Source organism: Ursus americanus, chromosome 35 (genome assembly GCF_024610735.1).
Source record: "Ursus americanus isolate L20-20 chromosome 35, mUrsAme1.1.p, whole genome shotgun sequence".
NCBI classification, from domain to species: domain Eukaryota; kingdom Metazoa; phylum Chordata; class Mammalia; order Carnivora; family Ursidae; genus Ursus; species Ursus americanus.
The window spans coordinates 1,550,032-1,572,393 of record NC_142161.1 but is presented as its reverse complement, the minus strand read 5'-3'; the positions used below and the strand labels follow the sequence as shown (position 1 = coordinate 1,572,393).

Sequence of the window (22,362 nt, the reverse complement as noted above, 5' to 3'; positions counted from 1 at the left end):
CTGTGTTCCATCTGGGTTCCTAAAGTCATTGAGGGAAATAAAGCTCATGCAGACAGATAGTGTGTAGCATGACCTGAGCCTCACGGTGTCCTCTTTTCTGTACCTGCAGGGGACAGGAGCATCTGGTGAATGCGGTACGTATTCTGGAATCAGCCTCTTCCTGAGACAAAACACTAGATGTTAATGCAGGTGGGGCATCCTTGCCATCCTCAGTCTGGCGAGCCGCCCTGATTGGGTTGTGGGGGTGTGGTGGACAGGAGATTTCCCAGGTGAAAAAGTGTGTCCATGTGTCTACAGTCCTAGGAAGCCATTGTATTCCCTGTGTGTGGTGTGGGTGTGTGTGCGTGAGGCTTGGGCTTGGGGTGTCTTTTGTGGCTCCATGTGGTGTGATTGTGAGTGTGTGTGTGTGAGAGAGAGAGAAGAACAAAGACAGAAAGACAGAGAGACATAGACAGACAGACAAAGCCAAAGAGAGCGATGACCGAGAAAGAGAGACAGAGAGGGGGAGAAAGCGAGAGAATGGTGTTTCTCCAGGAGATATGTCAGACAGATACTGCATGATGTCACCCTTCTCCAAAGCCATGTCATCACACTGCGCACTTTAGAGCCTTACTGCAGTGGGTGGCCCAGCAGGGGCACTTCAGTCCATGCTTGGAAACCAGCTGGCTCCATACACCCCAGCCTCGTGTCCATATCAAGCAACAGTCCGTGAGTATTCTTGGGCAACAAGAGGAATGTGCTGACGGGTACTCTGTGTCCTAGATGCCTTGGAGGAAGCCCTGGATCCCATCAAAGGAGACAGCGCCGGAGGCACACCTCTCGCCTTGGTGAGCTAGAAGTTCTTTGTCCGAGGAACAGATGTTGCTTTCTTGGTTTCTTTCCAATCAAATTCAGATGAAATTCAGACAGTATATTCTGTGTTGGCGAATTGAACATAATACTAAAACAAAAATCATTTTCCTAATGTCAACTGCTTATATATGGAAATGAAATTATTTTTATATACAGATTTTATGTAAAAAGCTATATGTACTTTTGAGATTCTACATATGGAACTTCCCTGGTGGGGAGAGCGTTGAGTGGTTGTCTCTGCCAACCGTTAGCTGATTCGCGAGGACATTTAGCATTGGCGACACCAAACGTGGTTCTAAACGCTGTGGTAGGATCCTGTCCCTCAGTAACACTTTCTCCTGCTTGGATGAAGCATTTTGTAGTCACCGTCCTGAATGGACTGGACAGACATGTCCCCCAGGAAAAACAACTTCCTAAGGCATCCCCAGTTCACTTACTTTGGGGTCGTTGGACTCAACCACTGTGTTCTATCTGGGTTCCTAAAGTCATCGAGGGAAATAAAGCTCATGCAGACAGATAGTGTGTAGCATGACCTGAGCCTCACGGTGTCCTCTTTTCTGTACCTGCAGGGGACAGGAGCATCTGGTGAATGCGGTACGTATTCTGGAATCAGCCTCTTCCTGAGACAAAACACTAGATGTTAATGCAGGTGGGGCATCCTTGCCATCCTCAGTCTGGCGAGCCGCCCTGATTGGGTTGTGGGGGTGTGGTGGACAGGAGATTTCCCAGGTGAAAAAGTGTGTCCATGTGTCTACAGTCCTAGGAAGCCATTGTATTCCCTGTGTGTGGTGTGGGTGTGTGTGCGTGAGGCTTGGGCTTGGGGTGTCTTTTGTGGCTCCATGTGGTGTGATTGTGAGTGTGTGTGTGTGAGAGAGAGAGAAGAACAAAGACAGAAAGACAGAGAGACATAGACAGACAGACAAAGACAAAGAGATCGATGACCGAGAAAGAGAGACAGAGAGGGGGAGAAAGCGAGAGAATGGTGTTTCTCCAGGAGATATGTCAGACAGATACTGCATGATGTCACCCTTCTCCAAAGCCATGTCATCACACTGAGCACTTTAGAGCCTTACTGCAGTGGGTGGCCCAGCAGGGGCACTTCAGTCCATGCTTGGAAACCAGCTGGCTCCATACACCCCAGCCTCGTGTCCATATCAAGCAACAGTCCGTGAGTATTCTTGGGCAACAAGAGGAATGTGCTGACGGGTACTCTGTGTCCTAGATGCCTTGGAGGAAGCCCTGGATCCCATCAAAGGAGACAGCGCCGGAGGCACACCTCTCGCCTTGGTGAGCTAGAAGTTCTTTGTCCGAGGAACAGATGTTGCTTTCTTGGTTTCTTTCCAATCAAATTCAGATGAAATTCAGACAGTATATTCTGTGTTGGCGAATTGAACATAATACTAAAACAAAAATCATTTTCCTAATGTCAACTGCTTATATATGGAAATGAAATTATTTTTATATACAGATTTTATGTAAAAAGCTATATGTACTTTTGAGATTCTACATATGGAACTTCCCTGGTGGGGAGAGCGTTGAGTGGTTGTCTCTGCCAACCGTTAGCTGATTCGCGAGGACATTTAGCATTGGCGACACCAAACGTGGTTCTAAACGCTGTGGTAGGATCCTGTCCCTCAGTAACACTTTCTCCTGCTTGGATGAAGCATTTTGTAGTCACCGTCCTGAATGCACTGGACAGACATGTCCCCCAGGAAAAACAACTTCCTAAGGCATCCCCAGTTCACTTACTTTGGGGTCGTTGGACTCAACCACTGTGTTCCATCTGGGTTCCTAAAGTCATTGAGGGAAATAAAGCTCATGCAGACAGATAGTGTGTAGCATGACCTGAGCCTCACGGTGTCCTCTTTTCTGTACCTGCAGGTGACACCTTCAACCATCACCAGCGAGAGCGGTACGTATTCTGGAATCAGCCTCTTCCTGAGATAAAACTCTAGATGTTAATGCAGGTGGGGCATCTTTGCAATCCTCAGTCTGGCGAGCCGCCCTGATTGGGTTGTGGGGGTGTGGGGCACCAGAGATTTCCCAGGTGAAAAGATGTGTCCATGTGTCTACAGTCCTAGGAAGGCATTGTATTCCCTGTGCGTGGTGTGGGTGTGTGTTCATGAGGCTTGGGGTTGGGGTTTCTTTTGTGGCTCTATGTGGTGTGATTGTGAGTGTGTGATTTTGTGTGGGAGACAGGGAGAGACAGACACAGACAGAGAGATGCATAGAGGGAGAGGGAGAGATGGAAAGAGTGAGAGAGAGATTGCATATGTCACCAGGAGGTGTATCCCACTGCCACTGCACAATTCCCATTGTCCACATTCTCAAAAAAAAAAAAAAAGAAAGAAAAAGAAAGAAAGAAAGAAAGAAAAGAAAAGAGAATAAAAGACAAGATGAGATAAAGAAATCTCATTACAGGGCACATATTTTATCCCTATTAGCGCAGGAGGCCCAGTGGTGGCGTTCAGCCCATGCCTGGGAACCAAATGCCTCCATATGCTCTCACCCCATTCATAGTGAGCAATACTCTTCGAGGCATTCTTTTTTTTTTTTTAAGATTTTATTTATTTGAGAGAGAGTGAGTGAGAGCACAAACAGGTGAGAGGGGCAGAGGGAGAGAGAAAAGCAGACCCTTGCTGAGCAGAAGCCCCATCCGGGACTCGATCCCAGGACCCTGCGGTCCTGACTTGAGCTGAAGGCAGATGGTTCACCGACTGAGCCACCCAGGCTCCCCTCCCCGCATCATTCTTGAGCAGCACCACCAATACGCTGACAGGTGCTCTGTGTCCTTCTAGATGTGACTGATGATGGCGCTGTCTGGTCCTGGCTGTATCAGAGGATCCCAGAGGAGGAGGGCCTGCCTCCTGACAAGGTGAGCTCGCCTGTCTATCCCCGAGGAACAAATGTTGCTTTCTGGGTTTCTTTCCAATCAAATTCAGATGAAATTCAGACAGTATACACTGTGTTGGCGAATTGAACATAATACTAAAACAAAAATCATTTTCCTAATGTCAACTGCTTGTATATGGAAATGAAATTATTTTTATATACAGATTTTATGTAAAAAGCTATATATACTTTTGAGATTCTACATATGGAACTTCCCTGGTGGGGAGAGCGTTGAGTGGTTGTCTCTGCCAACCGTTAGCTGATTCGAGAGGACATTTAGCATTGGCGACACCAAACGTGGTTCTAAATGCTGTGGTAGGATCCTGTCCCTCAGCAACACTTTCTCCTGCTTGGATGAAGCATTTTGTAGTCACCGTCCTGAATGGACTGGACAGACATGTCCCCCAGGAAAAACAACTTCCTAAGGCATCCCCAGTTCACTTACTTTGGGGTCGTTGGACTCAACCACTGTGTTCCATCTGGGTTCCTAAAGTCATTGAGGGAAATAAAGCTCATGCAGACAGATAGTGTGTAGCATGACCTGAGCCTCACGGTGTCCTCTTTTCTGTACCTGCAGGGGACAGGAGCATCTGGTGAATGCGGTACGTATTCTGGAATCAGCCTCTTCCTGAGACAAAACACTAGATGTTAATGCAGGTGGGGCATCCTTGCCATCCTCAGTCTGGCGAGCCGCCCTGATTGGGTTGTGGGGGTGTGGTGGACAGGAGATTTCCCAGGTGAAAAAGTGTGTCCATGTGTCTACAGTCCTAGGAAGCCATTGTATTCCCTGTGTGTGGTGTGGGTGTGTGTGCGTGAGGCTTGGGCTTGGGGTGTCTTTTGTGGCTCTATGTGGTGTGATTGTGAGTGTGTGTGTGAGAGAGAGAGAGAAGAACAAAGACAGAAAGACAGAGAGACATAGACAGACAGACAAAGACAAAGAGAGCGATGACCGAGAAAGAGAGACAGAGAGGGGGAGAAAGCGAGAGAATGGTGTTTCTCCAGGAGATATGTCAGACAGATACTGCATGATGTCACCCTTCTCCAAAGCCATGTCATCACACTGCGCACTTTAGAGCCTTACTGCAGTGGGTGGCCCAGCAGGGGCACTTCAGTCCATGCTTGGAAACCAGCTGGCTCCATACACCCCAGCCTCGTGTCCATATCAAGCAACAGTCCATGAATATTCTTGGGCAACAAGAGGAATGTGCTGACGGGTACTCTGTGTCCTAGATGCCTTGGAGGAAGCCCTGGATCCCATCAAAGGAGACAGCGCCGGAGGCACACCTCTCGCCTTGGTGAGCTAGAAGTTCTTTGTCCGAGGAACAGATGTTGCTTTCTTGGTTTCTTTCCAATCAAATTCAGATGAAATTCAGACAGTATATTCTGTGTTGGCGAATTGAACATAATACTAAAACAAAAATCATTTTCCTAATGTCAACTGCTTGTATATGGAAATGAAATTATTTTTATATACAGATTTTATGTAAAAAGCTATATGTACTTTTGAGATTCTACATATGGAACTTCCCTGGTGGGGAGAGCGTTGAGTGGTTGTCTCTGCCAACCGTTAGCTGATTCGCGAGGACATTTAGCATTGGCGACACCAAACGTGGTTCTAAACGCTGTGGTAGGATCCTGTCCCTCAGTAACACTTTCTCCTGCTTGGATGAAGCATTTTGTAGTCACCGTCCTGAATGGACTGGACAGACATGTCCCCCAGGAAAAACAACTTCCTAAGGCATCCCCAGTTCACTTACTTTGGGGTCGTTGGACTCAACCACTGTGTTCTATCTGGGTTCCTAAAGTCATTGAGGGAAATAAAGCTCATGCAGACAGACAGTGTGTAGCATGACCTGAGCCTCACGGTGTCCTCTTTTCTGTACCTGCAGGGGACAGGAGCATCTGGTGAATGCGGTACGTATTCTGGAATCAGCCTCTTCCTGAGACAAAACACTAGATGTTAATGCAGGTGGGGCATCCTTGCCATCCTCAGTCTGGCGAGCCGCCCTGATTGGGTTGTGGGGGTGTGGTGGACAGGAGATTTCCCAGGTGAAAAAGTGTGTCCATGTGTCTACAGTCCTAGGAAGCCATTGTATTCCCTGTGTGTGGTGTGGGTGTGTGTGCGTGAGGCTTGGGCTTGGGGTGTCTTTTGTGGCTCTATGTGGTGTGTTTGTCAGTGTGTGTGTGAGAGAGAGAGAGAGAGGAACAAAGACAGAAAGACAGAGAGACATAGGCAGAGAGACAAAGACAAAGAGAGAGATGACCGAGAAAGAGAGACAGAGACGGGGAGAAAGCGAGAGAATGGTGTTTCTCCAGGAGATATGTCAGACAGATACTGCATGATGTCACCCTTCTCCAAAGCCATGTCATCACACTGCGCACTTTAGAGCCTTACTGCAGTGGGTGGCCCAGCAGGGGCACTTCAGTCCATGCTTGGAAACCAGCTGGCTCCATACACCCCAGCCTCGTGTCCATATCAAGCAACAGTCCATGAATATTCTTGGGCAACAAGAGGAATGTGCTGACGGGTACTCTGTGTCCTAGATGCCTTGGAGGAAGCCCTGGATCCCATCAAAGGAGACAGCGCCGGAGGCACACCTCTCGCCTTGGTGAGCTAGAAGTTCTTTGTCCGAGGAACAGATGTTGCTTTCTTGGTTTCTTTCCAATCAAATTCAGATGAAATTCAGACAGTATATTCTGTGTTGGCGAATTGAACATAATACTAAAACAAAAATCATTTTCCTAATGTCAACTGCTTGTATATGGAAATGAAATTATTTTTATATACAGATTTTATGTAAAAAGCTATATGTACTTTTGAGATTCTACATATGGAACTTCCCTGGTGGGGAGAGCGTTGAGTGGTTGTCTCTGCCAACCGTTAGCTGATTCGCGAGGACATTTAGCATTGGCGACACCAAACGTGGTTCTAAACGCTGTGGTAGGATCCTGTCCCTCAGTAACACTTTCTCCTGCTTGGATGAAGCATTTTGTAGTCACCGTCCTGAATGGACTGGACAGACATGTCCCCCAGGAAAAACAACTTCCTAAGGCATCCCCAGTTCACTTACTTTGGGGTCGTTGGACTCAACCACTGTGTTCTATCTGGGTTCCTAAAGTCATTGAGGGAAATAAAGCTCATGCAGACAGACAGTGTGTAGCATGACCTGAGCCTCACGGTGTCCTCTTTTCTGTACCTGCAGGGGACAGGAGCATCTGGTGAATGCGGTACGTATTCTGGAATCAGCCTCTTCCTGAGACAAAACACTAGATGTTAATGCAGGTGGGGCATCCTTGCCATCCTCAGTCTGGCGAGCCGCCCTGATTGGGTTGTGGGGGTGTGGTGGACAGGAGATTTCCCAGGTGAAAAAGTGTGTCCATGTGTCTACAGTCCTAGGAAGCCATTGTATTCCCTGTGTGTGGTGTGGGTGTGTGTGCGTGAGGCTTGGGCTTGGGGTGTCTTTTGTGGCTCTATGTGGTGTGTTTGTCAGTGTGTGTGTGAGAGAGAGAGAGAGAGGAACAAAGACAGAAAGACAGAGAGACATAGGCAGAGAGACAAAGACAAAGAGAGAGATGACCGAGAAAGAGAGACAGAGACGGGGAGAAAGCGAGAGAATGGTGTTTCTCCAGGAGATATGTCAGACAGATACTGCATGATGTCACCCTTCTCCAAAGCCATGTCATCACACTGCGCACTTTAGAGCCTTACTGCAGTGGGTGGCCCAGCAGGGGCACTTCAGTCCATGCTTGGAAACCAGCTGGCTCCATACACCCCAGCCTCGTGTCCATATCAAGCAACAGTCCATGAATATTCTTGGGCAACAAGAGGAATGTGCTGACGGGTACTCTGTGTCCTAGATGCCTTGGAGGAAGCCCTGGATCCCATCAAAGGAGACAGCGCCGGAGGCACACCTCTCGCCTTGGTGAGCTAGAAGTTCTTTGTCCGAGGAACAGATGTTGCTTTCTTGGTTTCTTTCCAATCAAATTCAGATGAAATTCAGACAGTATATTCTGTGTTGGCGAATTGAACATAATACTAAAACAAAAATCATTTTCCTAATGTCAACTGCTTGTATATGGAAATGAAATTATTTTTATATACAGATTTTATGTAAAAAGCTATATGTACTTTTGAGATTCTACATATGGAACTTCCCTGGTGGGGAGAGCGTTGAGTGGTTGTCTCTGCCAACCGTTAGCTGATTCGCGAGGACATTTAGCATTGGCGACACCAAACGTGGTTCTAAACGCTGTGGTAGGATCCTGTCCCTCAGTAACACTTTCTCCTGCTTGGATGAAGCATTTTGTAGTCACCGTCCTGAATGGACTGGACAGACATGTCCCCCAGGAAAAACAACTTCCTAAGGCATCCCCAGTTCACTTACTTTGGGGTCATTGGACTCAACCACTGTGTTCCATCTGGGTTCCTAAAGTCATTGAGGGAAATAAAGCTCATGCAGACAGACAGTGTGTAGCATGACCTGAGCCTCACGGTGTCCTCTTTTCTGTACCTGCAGGTGACACCTTCAACCATCACCAGCGAGAGCGGTACGTATTCTGGAATCAGCCTCTTCCTGAGATAAAACTCTAGATGTTAATGCAGGTGGGGCATCTTTGCAATCCTCAGTCTGGCGAGCCGCCCTGATTGGGTTGTGGGGGTGTGGGGCACCAGAGATTTCCCAGGTGAAAAGATGTGTCCATGTGTCTACAGTCCTAGGAAGCCATTGTATTCCCTGTGTGTGGTGTGGGTGTGTGTTCATGAGGCTTGGGGTTGGGGTTTCTTTTGTGGCTCTATGTGGTGTGATTGTGAGTGTGTGATTTTGTGTGGGAGACAGGGAGAGACAGACACAGACAGAGAGATGCAGAGAGGGAGAGGGAGAGATGGAAAGAGTGAGAGAGAGATTGCATATGTCTCCAGGAGGTGTATCCCACTGCCACTGCACAATTCCCATTGTCCACATTCTCAAAAAAAAAAAAAAAAAAGAAAAAGAAAGAAAGAAAGAAAGAAAGAAAGAAAGAAAGAAAGAAAGAAAGAAAGAAGAGAATAAAAGACAAGATGAGATAAAGAAATCTCATTACAGGGCACATATTTTATCCCTATTAGCGCAGGAGGCCCAGTGGCGGCGTTCAGCCCATGCCTGGGAACCAAATGCCTCCATATGCTCTAACCCCATTCATAGTGAGCAATACTCTTCGAGGCATTCTTTTTTTTTTTTTAAGATTTTATTTATTTGAGAGAGAGTGAGTGAGAGCACAAACAGGTGAGAGGGGCAGAGGGAGAGAGAAAAGCAGACCCTTGCTGAGCAGAAGCCCCATCCGGGACTCGATCCCAGGACCCTGCGGTCCTGACTTGAGCTGAAGGCAGATGGTTCACCGACTGAGCCACCCAGGCTCCCCTCCCCGCATCATTCTTGAGCAGCACCACCAATACGCTGACAGGTGCTCTGTGTCCTTCTAGATGTGACTGATGATGGCGCTGTCTGGTCCTGGCTGTATCAGAGGATCCCAGAGGAGGAGGGCCTGCCTCCTGACAAGGTGAGCTCGCCTGTCTATCCCCGAGGAACAAATGTTGCTTTCTGGGTTTCTTTCCAATCAAATTCAGATGAAATTCAGACAGTATACACTGTGTTGGCGAATTGAACATAATACTAAAACAAAAATCATTTTCCTAATGTCAACTGCTTGTATATGGAAATGAAATTATTTTTATATACAGATTTTATGTAAAAAGCTATATATACTTTTGAGATTCTACATATGGAACTTCCCTGGTGGGGAGAGCGTTGAGTGGTTGTCTCTGCCAACCGTTAGCTGATTCGAGAGGACATTTAGCATTGGCGACACCAAACGTGGTTCTAAACGCTGTGGTAGGATCCTGTCCCTCAGCAACACTTTCTCCTGCTTGGATGAAGCATTTTGTAGTCACCGTCCTGAATGGACTGGACAGACATGTCCCCCAGGAAAAACAACTTCCTAAGGCATCCCCAGTTCACTTACTTTGGGGTCGTTGGACTCAACCACTGTGTTCCATCTGGGTTCCTAAAGTCATTGAGGGAAATAAAGCTCACACAGACAGTGTGTAGCATGACCTGAGCCTCACGGTGTCCTCTTTTCTGTACCTGCAGGGGACAGGAGCATCCGGTGAATGCGGTACGTATTCTGGAATCAGCCTCTTCCTGAGACACAACTCTAGATGTTAATGCAGGTGGGGCATCCTTGCCATCCTCAGTCTGGCGAGCCGCCCTGATTGGGTTGTGGGGGTGTGGTGGACAGGAGATTTCCCAGGTGAAAAAGTGTGTCCATGTGTCTACAGTCCTAGGAAGGCATTGTATTCCCTGTGTGTGGTGTGGGTGTGTGTGTGTGAGGCTTCGGTTTGGGGTGTCATTTGTGCCTCTATGTGATAAGATTGTATTTTTGTGTGGGAGACAGGGAGAGTCAGACACAGAAAGAGAGATGCAGAGATGCAGAGAGGGAGAGATGGAAAGAGCGAGAGAGAGATTGCATATTGCTCCAGGAGGTGTATCCCACTGCCACTGCACAATGTCCATTGTCCACATTCTCAAAAAAAAAAAAAAAAAGAAAGAAAGAAAGAAAAGAAATTAAAAGAAAAGAAACGAAATGAAAAGACGAGATAAAGAGATCTCGTCACAGCGCACACATTATAGCCCTATGACCGTGGGAGGCCAAGCGGTGGCCCTCAGCTCATGCCTGGGAACCAAATACCTCCATATGCTCTAACCCCATTCATACCGAGCAATACTCCCCGAGGCATTCTGCTGCAGAGGTGAGGTGAGAGGCACATCCTGGAGCACATTTCTCTCTTCTCCTCACCACATCCCTTATACTGGGAGCAGAGCAAGACCTTCACTTGGCTCCATGAGAGAGAGGTTCATATGCAGCTGCCCGGAGACCCTCCCTGGCTGACGGGAATTCTGGAGGCCTGTGTGAAGGCTGCTGGGCTGGCAGCACACACTGGCTCTCATGGTCCCTCTGAGCTGGTCAGGGACTGACTGGGCCCAGGACAGAGGCTCTGGGAAGTGGGGCCAGGGTCTTTGCTCCTGTCAGAGTCCACTGACAGCGACGGGCCTGGTCCCCACATCGTGGTCACAGCCCACCGTCGGACCTTCCATCCATCTGCTCGGGGCCTCCCCTAGTCCTTCCAGGTCTCAGGGTCTTTGGTGAACACTGCAGGTACTGGTGTTTATGTGGCCACACCAGCTGGAGAATGCCCGTCCCCCCACTGACAGACTAGGGGAATTCGGACAAGTACCATTACCTCTACTGTCACATTCATCTCCTCTCTGGGCTAGGACGCTTATGGGCTGTCATCAATAGGAAGTGTGTGTCAAGTGCCCAAGATGAGCCCAGGCACGGGGCAGTCTACTTGATTGCCCAGCTGATGGTCACTCTCATGGCCCAGCATCACCCCAGTCCCGTGGCAGCCGCCTCCATGTTAGCTGCATTGGCTCATTGATCAACTGATTGACTAGGGAGCGTGTCAGTAAACCCATGATCGTTCCTCCACTGTTCCCATTGCAGAGAACAGTCTGGTTGTTGGAGATGACAGGAGAAGGGAAATAAGGAATTAATGGTTCAGGGAGAGAGGAGAGAGGGTAGCAGGAGGGAGCAGAGGAAGGTAGGAAATCATGGGGACAAAAAGTCATGGGCACCACCGTGGCTGCCTCTTGAAAGAATGGGCTGACAGGCACTGCTTCCTGGTCCCAGTTATGAAATCTGAGGGCTGGGAAGGGCCCAGAGACCCTGGACGCCTTTCTCATCAGTGAGGTAAAGGGATCACGGCCCCATGGGTGGTGGGGTGGGGGGACTGCGGAGCTGAGGGCAGCATTGAGTTTTGGGGTCGGGGACATAATCCCGGGGGCAGTGGCCTGAGTCCTCACTTCACCCTGATTGTTCCCTTTCCTTTCCCAAGACCAGGCCATGACGATGGCCACTGTTGTCCGTAAGGAAGACGACTTCGCAGGATGCGAAGCCTCGGACCCATAGATCCACCATCCGCATGTAATTTATTTCCTCTTTCATTTTTATACTCTTTTTTTTTTTTTGGTAAAGATTTATTTATTTTATTTTGGGAGAGACTGAGATGGCACGAGTGGGGGAGGGACAGAGGAAGAGAGAGGGAGACCCCAAAGCAGAATCCCCACTGAGGGCAGAGCCTGACATGGGACTTGACCCCAGGACCCAGAGATCATGACCTGAGCCGAAATCAGGAGTCACATGCTTACCCGCCTTTGCCACCCAGGCACCCGTCTCCTCTCTCTTACTGAGAAGGTCCTTTTTGTAGCTTTGGCCAAGTTCCTCTTTCCTGCTTTTTATGATCCTCCTCCTGCAGGACCTGGGCTCCTCCCGGCACTTGATGTTCTTGGATCTTCAAATCTATCATCTCTCTCTTCAGCCCTGTCATTTTTGGGGCCCAAGGCATGAGATGCACAAATGTTCTATTTCTACCAACTGTCACCAGCTCTCTTGGGAATCCTCTAAACCTAACCCCTCTCCTCTTCCAGAAAAAAATGTCTGATGCTCATGTGTACATTCATCACAATCCGAATTCTTGTTCCCCACGACTTCACCAACGATGACTTGGCTTTTCAGGGCCAACTCTAGACAACCTGATTGGAGCAAAATCATTCATTTGAGAAGCATCATCGGAAAGGAGGAAGCCCAATGGGCAGCACATTTTGGATGCTATGTTGAGGCCTCCAAAAGAAATTCTGAATCCAAAGTTGTTTCACTAAGAGACCAGAAGGGTATATCCTTTTTGTTCTCTCCTGGACAGAACAGTGGCATACCTGGACAGTCATGGCCCAGGAGTTCACTGAAGGCCCCTCTCCTTTTCCCATGTGCTCGATCAAGACTGAAAAAGGAAATCTAAGTTTCCCTTGTAATTCAGTTCTTATACAATGTGTGAATGATCTCCGACTTTGTCCAGAGAACAAAAAAGCCTCTAAAAAGGGTTCTCTTTACTTGGCCAAAAAGAAATATAGAGTTTCACAAGAAATTACAATTTTGCTGGAACACAGTTCATTATTTAAGACATAAACTGTTTCAAGTGGGCAAAACATTTTCATCCTTCCATTAAAAGTAGCAAAACTTTCAGAAACCTGTGAGCTCCCTGGGTGCAAATACACACTAGCGATGATGGCTCTCCAGTCTATTCCCTTGGGAACACACGGGCTCTCCCACTAAATGAGTAGCTGGAAGTTCCTTATCTCTAGGAATTTCACTACCCAGACTAGATTGCACTACCCTACTACGTGCAGACATGGCAGCATATTGCAAAGAGCCCTTGTAATAGTGCCCAAGGTTTTCACCAACAGCTTCAGGCCTCCATTCCTGAAATCTTCCTGGAAGCCTCTTCATGATCTTCAACCTCAGGCAGAGACATCAGAGAAAAACTGCCCTTACACATCCCCTGAAAGGACCCCTTCAGGTACTGTTTAAAAACAAAGCAGTATAACTCCTGGGAGTTCACCCTTGGCTTCACATGTCTCCACTAAAATAAATAAAATAATTTAAAAAATCAGAATTTCACACAATTAGAGGGCTACTCAAACTGAGGCTTCTCAGAGATCCTCTGGAAATAGCCAGTCTTCAGAAGCAGGCAGCTGCCCCAAGATTTTCAGAACAGGCAAATTGTGATGGCTAGTGGGCAGTTTCCACACAAGATATTGGGTCAAGACTCCCATTTGATTCTTTTTCTGTTTTGTATCTGCTCAGTTAAAATAATTCTTCTCATTTTCCATAAACCCTTGTTGCCATTCACCCAGAATGACCCCTTTACTCCCGTTTTCTTATTCTAATCATTCTACTAATTATTACCCTTGATAGGTCAGAACATCCCTGACGTCACTCCTGGGTTTCTGACTGCTGGATGTGCCGTCTGTCCGCGGACCCCCCATGGTACGTCCCTCTGGGAACTTCCGATTTCATCAAATGAAATGAATCACCAAGGTTGGACATTCCAACTCCTGTGTCAGCTCCAAACCGAGGCCACTTGTGATGATTCAGGCACACGACTTGGAGGAATTGCTACGTCTGCCCCAAATGAGAACAGTGTTCCCTTTGGTGGGAAGTGCATAAATAGAAAAAGCCTGTAAGAAATCTATCTCTAATGTTGGCAAAAGCGACTGGTAACTCTTGGCATGTCACTTAATCTCTCTACGTTTCAGTGCCTCCCACTAGAATATGGCTTACAGCCCCTGCTCTGCCCCCACCCACCTCAATAGGGCTGACCTGAGGATTACAGGAGATGGTAACAGGTATTGTCCACGAGCAGTAAAGCATCCTCCCCATGTAAAGCTAAGAGTGAGCGTCCATCCTCTCTTGCTGTGGAGCCATCCACGTCCCCTCTCTGGATTCCACCACCACCAAGTGTCTACCTTATTCTTGCAGTCGCTCAGTGATTGAACACTTAGGGTGATTATGAAACACCAGTCATTTATTTTTCTTAAGGCTTTCCTTGTGTTTATTTACTTTTAGCCTCATAACATAATTCTAATAAGTAGGCCACAGTCACATTTCAACATCTCAGAACAGGCAAATGAGACACAGAGGGGTGTCCGTAACTTTCTCAGGTGCTGGCGGCTCCTGCCTGAAGTCAAGAGTATCACCTGACCCCAAGCAGTGAATCTGAAAACTCCGCCTCTGGCCAAACAACAGGGGGCACCCTACCAATGACCCAGTTGAAGGTACTGTGGGGATGGACTCATTAGGTTCATTCAAGAAGAATGATGCTACTTTATTCAGTGACCCGTATGTAAGAGATAACCATCAAAATGTGAAGCCACCTTCTTCTCTTCTGTATGCAAAGGCAAATGATCAAGTCAGTCAGTATTGCTGTAACTCCAGCAGTCAACGTGCATTTCTAACTCAAGAATGGGCTCACCTTTACCAGTAAACAACATCTTTAGCTAACGTACAGACCTTTAGCTGATGTTCGAACCAATATTGGCTGACACAGATCGCTCCCTGAAAGAGTGTTCTCGGATTTTAAAAAGTTAATAGGCATTATTGACAACAGGAGGTTTAGACAAATCTAAGAGTTGAACAGATAACATAGAAAGTTCCCATAACCCACGCCCCCCGACCCCAATTCCTCCACTAATAACATCGTATATGGATGTGGTGCATTTGTTATAATTAGCAAAACAATATTGATACACTTTTATTAACTGGAGGTCTAGAAAGGAATTCAATTTTGAAATATGCCCCAACATGGATGGACCTTGAAAAGATATTATGCTCTGTGCGATAAAGCACAGAGAGAAAGACCAATATTTCATGATTCCACTTCAGGGCCCTGAAACCCTGCCACTCCAAGGCCTTTGCAGGGAGGCCAAGACAGATGCCTTCCAGGTCTCCAGGGAGTCCAGGGTCTCATCAAGGCATGTGGCCTGTGAACAAGCAGGTGGTGAGCAGAACAGAGAGTGGAGGGCACTCCTCACAGTTTGAGGGGCTGAGGAATTTTTCCTAGGTCGGCTCTGGGATGGCAGGTCCACCAGGAGTTGGCTGGATGGACCCAAACAGGCTCCTGCCTGTTGCTGATGAACAGAAGGGAGGAGAGTGCAGAGCAGAGAGGCCCAGGGGAGGCAAGCTGCTGCGGGTCCGACTGTGGAGCCATGGTCCTCAGGAGGGGCAGTGTGTCCCCCAGGGGACATTTGGGAGGGACTGACTGCGATAGGTGGCTGCAGAAAGGGAACCGGGAGGCCTGGAGGCTGACTGAGCACAGTCCATGGGGACAGTAACCGTTGTCACCACTCTGCCCTTGCTGTCACAGACCAAAGAAGCCCCTCTGCTGATCCAGAGCTTTCTGGGTTCGTGGGGCACACATCTATTGAGTAAACACAAGTTCTTTCTGGACCCCATGATTTCCTGACTTTGAGGCCCACGTCATCTGTCAATGAGCAGGTAGGCTGTCTTCTGTGTTTGTGGATGCCACCGCACCCCACCAGCTCTGGTTTTAATCAGGGCAGGAGCACAGCTGGGTCCCGGGCTGGGTCTGACAGTTGGCATTGCCTCTTCAGACATGCGTGGAGGCGGTCTGGCACAGCCTGGTTGGGAGGCTTGGTCATTCATAACATCTCATCAACTGCAATCCCTTGAAAACCAAGGAACTTCAGGAGCCATTCAGAGCTGCGGAAGCCCCCCAGAACTGAGAACATGCACCCCACTGCTTCCTTGGCAGGGGGTTATTATTTGCAGGGGAACCCCCAGGATGGGGGCCACACTGGGGTTTCCTGGGGGTGGGCGCAGAGGAGGGGCCGACAGCAGGAGTCAATGCTGAGCTGCACCAGCTCCCATTCCCAAAGCTGGGATCTGTGGACAGACAGGGAGGATGACTGAGAGGAAAGACATGTAACCGTGGGAGAAGGGCACACTTGAAGGAACATTCTAGGAGGAGGCACTGCCCTGGGCCCTGGGAGGATAAGGGGGGGTGGCAGGAGGGGTGAGGAGGAAGAGAAAAAGCAGGGAGCACTGGGCCTGCCCCTCAGGAGCACTGGTTGGTTCCTGCCATGTTCTCTCAGCTCCAACAGCCCTGGGGAAGATGAAACTGTCCACATCTTGGTGGCGGGAAGGATGAAGGGGAACGAGGGTCATGGGGTCCCAGCACTCAGAGTCTCCATCCATCAACATGGCTGTGCCCTCCCTCTCAGATGCTGGCAGAGGAGGAAGAATGTCGGGGAAAGAAAGCAGAGCGGTGGTGGCTGGGTGGCGGGAATGCGGGTGTCCGAGGGGGTTGATGTGACCAAAGGGTGGTCCTCCTGCCCTGTCCACAGGGTACCAGATCTCCTACCGCCTGGCCAGCAAAAGCCCCAGCACATTCGCGTCGGTGGAAGTGGGGACCACAGTGAGGCAGTTCACAGCAGCCAAGCTGGCCCTGGAGTTGGCATACATCTTCAGGCTTTTGGCCAAGATGAAACACCACTATGGGCTGCTGCTGGTGGCCACTGTCATCACCACTGAGAAGAGACGTACGACCCCGGGGCCCAAGTCCACTGTTGTGGTGCTGTGGGGAGGAGAGCTGGGCCTAAATGAGAGCCATGAACTTGCTGGGTCCATGGCTTCCTGGGTCAGGCCCTGCACTGTCACATGTCTGCACAGCCCATTTACCAGAAAGACAGGAATGTCCAAGGTTTAAAGCTGGAGACGCGGCTCAGCGAGGTTGTGTAACTGGCCCAGGGTGGCTCTGAGTCATCCTGTTGGAGTGCAGCTCCCTGAAGCCAGGCACTTGATGGCTGATGTTCAAAACCAGGTGCCCAGCTCAGCAGGGGCTCAATAAACAAGTTTTCTACCCAGCAGTCATAGGGAGATCTGTCTCCACGGACACTGCTTCCGTTCCAAGCACTGGTGAGATGTTTATTGTACATTGTCTTGGTTTATCCTCACAAAGGCCTGGGGAACAAAGTGCTGTGAGCCCCAGTTCTACAAAAGTGGGGCCCAGACGGATTCAGTCATTTGCCGGGGACACAGCTGTGAAGCCGTGACGTGGACACCCTCCACAGACACTCAGTCTCCTCCACCTACAGAAATCTGCTGTGGGTTCCCATCTCAGCGAGCGCCTGACATGCCCTCCAGCCTCACTCTGGAATCTGCCTCAGTAGACTCCCTCCCCAGGGCCGCCCCAACTCCAGGTTGGGAGATCAGGGCCAGACCCAGAGGTCTCAGGGAAGAGGATGACAGGAAGGTGCTTGCGCACAGAGTAAATGGGTGGGCTCTGGGAGTCCCCAAGCATCAGGCTCTGGAGCTGTGTGACCTTAGGCAAGGCCCTTCCCCTCTCTGTTCCCTGCACTCACCTGGTGGCCTCTTGGGAAGCCCGAGGGCCAGAATGGTCCGCAGAACTCCGGGGACAGAGCTGGTGCCATGGCTGCACTCAGAATGTGAGCCAGTGTCCCCGTGGCCTGCGGGATCACTCTAGGAGAAGATCTAGACAGTCTTAGGGAGGCATGAATTGAGCCCAGAGTGCTTGGAAAACCATCCCAAGGGCCGATCCGAAACCTACAAAAGGTAGAAGGCAAAGGAGCCTAGCGTGCACTGAGCCCGTGCCACGCTCTGGCCACCTTCCAGGCACTGCGGCTCACTGCTCTCTCAAATTCCCTCACAAGCAGGCTGAGCAGCTGGGGAAGCTGATCCCCACAAGGTGGAAGGGCCCACTGAGCTCTGGCACCTGCTCGGAGGCTGCCCTGGCTGGAACACCCAGCTGCTCAGGACAGGGCTGCTCAGCCCAGGCACATGGCTGACCCTTGCGATGGCCAACGGGGGGACGCTGGTGTCCCCCATCTGTGGCTTCAGAGCTTCCAGGGCTCCACACCTTCCAGGGGAAGGCCGTAGCCTGCTGTGAGTCCCCCGACCTCAACCGCCGAGCCTCAGTCCCCCAAGGATGAAGACAAATGCACAGCCCCTCCTCTGACAAGGTTACCTCTACTGCTAACTGGAGGAAGGAAGCCTTGAAGTCACTGGAGACACCAAAGCTTGAGGTGGGTGGAGAGACAGCCATGCATAGTTGGCCCCTGGCTTTTGGCACATAGCGCTGTCTGACCTGCAGCTGCCAGCACAGGGGTGGGGTTGGCGAGACCGGGGACAGGCACCAGGAGAACCCCTCCTGCAGCTTTGGCCCAGGTCCTCAGGCTCCCCCTTGTCCGGGGCATGCTCAGGGCCCTGAGTGCCTCTCCCAAAGGCTCTTGCCATCTTCCTCAGAGTTGATGCAACCCCCTAGGGAAATTCAGCACTTTCTTCATGATAAACAATTAATCAATTATTCCTTCCTCTGTGGGGTTTCTCTGCTGCAATTGATGGGACAGGGAGATGCATGCTGGGAATGATCCACGCTCGGGAGCCAGGTCCCCGCTCCCTGCGCTCTGCACTCCCAGTCGCCAGCACTGTGGGGACAGAGCGGCGGTGACACGTCCTGGAGAAGCCGAGTGGGACACCGTCTGTGTTTCAGGCTCGGGTTGGCTTCCAGGAAGAAGGAGTCAGTATGACAGATGCACTGAGCCTGAGATCACAGGAAGAGTCCACAGGGGCCTGGATGTGCTCAGCAGAGCCCAGGTGTCAACTTCGAGATGTTGTAGGGATGTGTGTTTGCCACAGAGCACATGTGGACTCATCCTCCTGTCTGTCCGACTGTCTCCGACAGGAGAGAGCAGCGCTTTGGGAGCAAGCCAGGGTCTCCCATGAGGTCCAGGCTGGGGCAGGTCCAGAATTGGCCGTGAGGGAGCCGCAGGTGCCTGCGGAACTGGGAATGACCTCCCTGTTCTCTGCCCTCATGGGCAGCCCGCGTCCTTATGCTTGAGCTGACATGGTGCCTTCCTGGAGAAGCAGCCGGTCACGTGTCCCTGGTCTGTTCTTTTTTGGTTGCAGAGCGTCCAGTGCCCCCCCCCCCCCCGCCGTCCGAGAACTCCTGGTGTCACAGTCAGAAGTGACTGCGCACAGCCTCCAGCTCCAGTGGGTCCCGGGCAGCGATGGCGCCCCCCCATCCACTACTTCACTGTGCAGGTGTGACAGCTGCCCCCGGAGAGAGCAGCAGACCTACTCCTAATCCATCCGCCACAAGGCCAAAGCCTGTGCTGTTGAAAGGTATCCAGAGCCAGGCACGCCCTCCCCAGGGAACAGAGCAGGGAATATGTGTGGGCCAGAGACGCACCCGGACAGCTGAGCTCTCTTCTCCTAGTGCACACTCCCTGTACCAGGGACCAGGACTCCCACCTCCTGGAGCTGCTCTGGCCTCTGCCCTGGGTCTGTCCTCTGGGCATGCCCTGTGCATGTCATGTGCATACCCCAGGTCCCAGAGATTGATGAGGCACAGATGATGGGGCCAGGGAGCCTGGAAGTATGGGCTCTAGTGCCCTATCCCCTGAGAGGCAGATGTGGAGGAGGGGGAGGTGAGGGGAAGGGGTGTCACAGGCTGAGAGAGTTGCACCTTCTCTTTGTGCTCTCTGTCCTAGTCAGCAAGGCAGACTTGTTCTGTCATCCATTAGTGATGGCTGAGAAGGGAAATGGCAGAGGCATCCCCACTGCACCTTGAGAACTCAGCATTTATCCAGCTGCTGAGGGAACCACCAAGCAAAGGTGGAGGGGAGTGGTGCCAACCACCACAGCAAAGTTCTTGGCACCTACAGCCTCATTGGGGCCCCTCCTCATGTTCCCACCCCCTTCTACAGTGAGGGACCAGAGCACCCCTTCTGCAGTGAGGGACCAGGACACCCTCCCCTCTGCAGTAAAGGACCAGGGCACCCCCCTCTCTATGGTGGGAGAGCAGGGCACCCCCTCTACAGTGGGAGACCAAGGTAGCCCCCTCTGCAGTGGGGGATGAGGGCACCCCCCCCCCCCGTGCTATGGTTGGAGACCAGGGCATTCTCCTTTATGATGGCTCATAGGGGACCAGGGCTATCGAACCATCTAGGTGAGGATTCTCAGAAGTGACCTCGGGCTTTGTGTCTCCACAAGCAGGCCTGGGCTGTGCAGGCTCACGCCACCCTGTAGAAGCCCCCTGGGTCTTTCTGGTGGGCAGGCCTGTCTGGGGAGCTGGCCTCGCATCTTTCCTGTCCTCCTCCTCTGGCCCTGACTGTGGTCACATTCCCTGAAGGTCACGTCAAGCTGTGAGGGGGCCACGAAGGAGCGTGTCCCACCTGCTGAGGGTTCCAGGACCCTGGCCAGCACCTCTCATTGGGATGATGGAGGAGGTCTATACCCCATTCCCAGGCTGGCCAATGTTCCTCTCACCTTTCAGATAGAACACCATGTACTGATCCCCCCCCTATTCTGAGCACTGTGCTGTAAAATCTCACATTTCTCATCGAGCCCACATGTTAGCCCAGCGGGGGAGAATCATCGTCCCCATTCTACAGAGGAGAGCTGAGGATCGCAAAGGTCATATTCGCCTGAAGCCCCAGCACCTCCCACGGGTGCACCTCCTTTGCAAGGCTCCCCAGCTCAGCTTCTGCATGCTGCTGAACCTCAGCCAAGGGAAAGGAGCAGCCGGGGTGGGGGAGCTCCTGCACCGGCCTTGATCCTCAGGCACCCTCTCCCCCAGCGCAGTTCAAGCTGTGGGGGAGGAGTGGGGGCTGGCATGTGGCTCTGTCTCTGCCTCTGACATGGGGCAACAGCAAAGTTTAGAGAGAAAAGGAGCTCCCTCTCCTGGGTTCAAGGTGTAAGCATGTGACTGGGGTGCCACGTGATGCCCACGTGGGTGTGGTCAGCACTGGGCATCACAAGGAGTCACCCCTTTGGGTAGCCACGTGAAAGACAGGAGAAAAGGGAACTCCAATGGCTTTTCTGTCCCGGAGCTTCCTGAGATCAAACAGACAATGGTGACAGGGGACGTCACGTTGGAAAGGAGGGGCCATGTTTCCCGGCAGACAGTTTGATTTGGTGTGGGAGACGCTGTGGTCCATCCCCTCCAGGGTCTCTTCCACTCGTCAGCAGACACACGCCGTGGGCCGAGTTTCTAGGAAAGCAGCACTTTGCACGTGGCCGTGGTGTGGCCTCCCTCCTGTTCAACAGCCTCAGAGCAACTTTAACCTCCTCTTTCTCGACGTTCTTGTTACATTTGACGTTTGCTGATTGCTTGAAATCTGCCAATGACCAGAAAACATAAAAGTTTAAATCAAAGTTCAAAGCAAAAAGTTTCGCCATCTACATCAAGTGGCCGTCCCCACATTTAGAGGGTGTGGGTCTGGAGCAGGAGGGAGGTTCTGGGTTGAGGGACATATCGGGGCTGCATCCCGCAGACATGCAGTACCATAGAGGAGGAGAAGGCCCGTGGGCCCAGAGCCACACAGGCATTCTGGGTGTTACTAGGATGAGACAGCAGCAGTGTGAGCTCAGCTGACAGCTGTGTATCCACCGATAACAGGTCCTGCTGTTCCTCTGCGTGTCCCCAGGGCGATGCGATGGACCCAACCAGGAGGGCCGGAAGGGGATTACTGTGTGAAACTAGAGGGATTCAGTTCAAGTCAGGATGCTGGCCCCATCTCCACGGGGTTCTTTCTTTTCTTCTTCCATGCCATTTTAAAAAATAAAGCCACGTGAAAGGTCAGGTTAATTTAAATGGCCAGGGATATCCTGCATGGGTTCAATATTCTTTGATCTTTGTGGTGCTAATCACGAGTTCTGAATAGATGAGGCATAAAGGCAGCGGTAGGTAGCCTCTAAAATGATCAGGACTCAGGCTTTATTTTCATAACCAAACCGGGCAAATGAATGTAGGGAGCTCCTTCTGTGTATGAGACTCTGCCTCCAGCTCCGTGGCAGGGACAGGGACAGGAAGCCGCCTCTGTGCCACCCCCACCCGAGTACTTTGGCTGTGGAGCTGAACAGGCAGGTCAAGCACAAGCTTGGTTTCTAACTGTGCTTGCTTCCTGCGAGCTTGGACAGTGAGCATCCTGAGCCACTGACCTGTTCCCTCCCCAGACAGCTGGAGTTTAGGAAAAGGTGTTACCTCAAACATTTACCTAAATCCAGCCAGTTTCGAGGGTGGATGGCAGAAAGCTGGTGGGTAGAGGGTGCTGAGTGGGAGAGGCCAAGGGAGTCTGTGTGTGGCGGATGCATCTGGGGACAACGAGGTCACTGTGGGCAGGGGTAGAGGAGGAATTTGGGAAGACA

General features: G+C 50.8%; 1 long non-coding RNA gene across 2 annotated transcripts; it reads left to right on the top strand.

Annotated features, from left to right (window-relative positions):
• The first annotated feature begins 8,972 nt into the window (after nucleotides 1–8,972).
• Nucleotides 8,973–18,214, top strand: LOC148107077 (uncharacterized). Of its 2 annotated transcripts, XR_015722987.1 has the most exons (6): nucleotides 9,180–9,279; nucleotides 9,870–9,894; nucleotides 11,675–11,763; nucleotides 13,591–14,450; nucleotides 15,539–15,669; nucleotides 16,539–18,214. It is a non-coding gene; the product is annotated as an uncharacterized LOC148107077 (long non-coding RNA). The 2 variants fall into 2 exon arrangements; XR_015722986.1 differs by having other exon boundaries at nucleotides 8,973–9,279; nucleotides 13,591–15,669.
• Nucleotides 18,215–22,362: the final 4,148 nt, after the last annotated feature.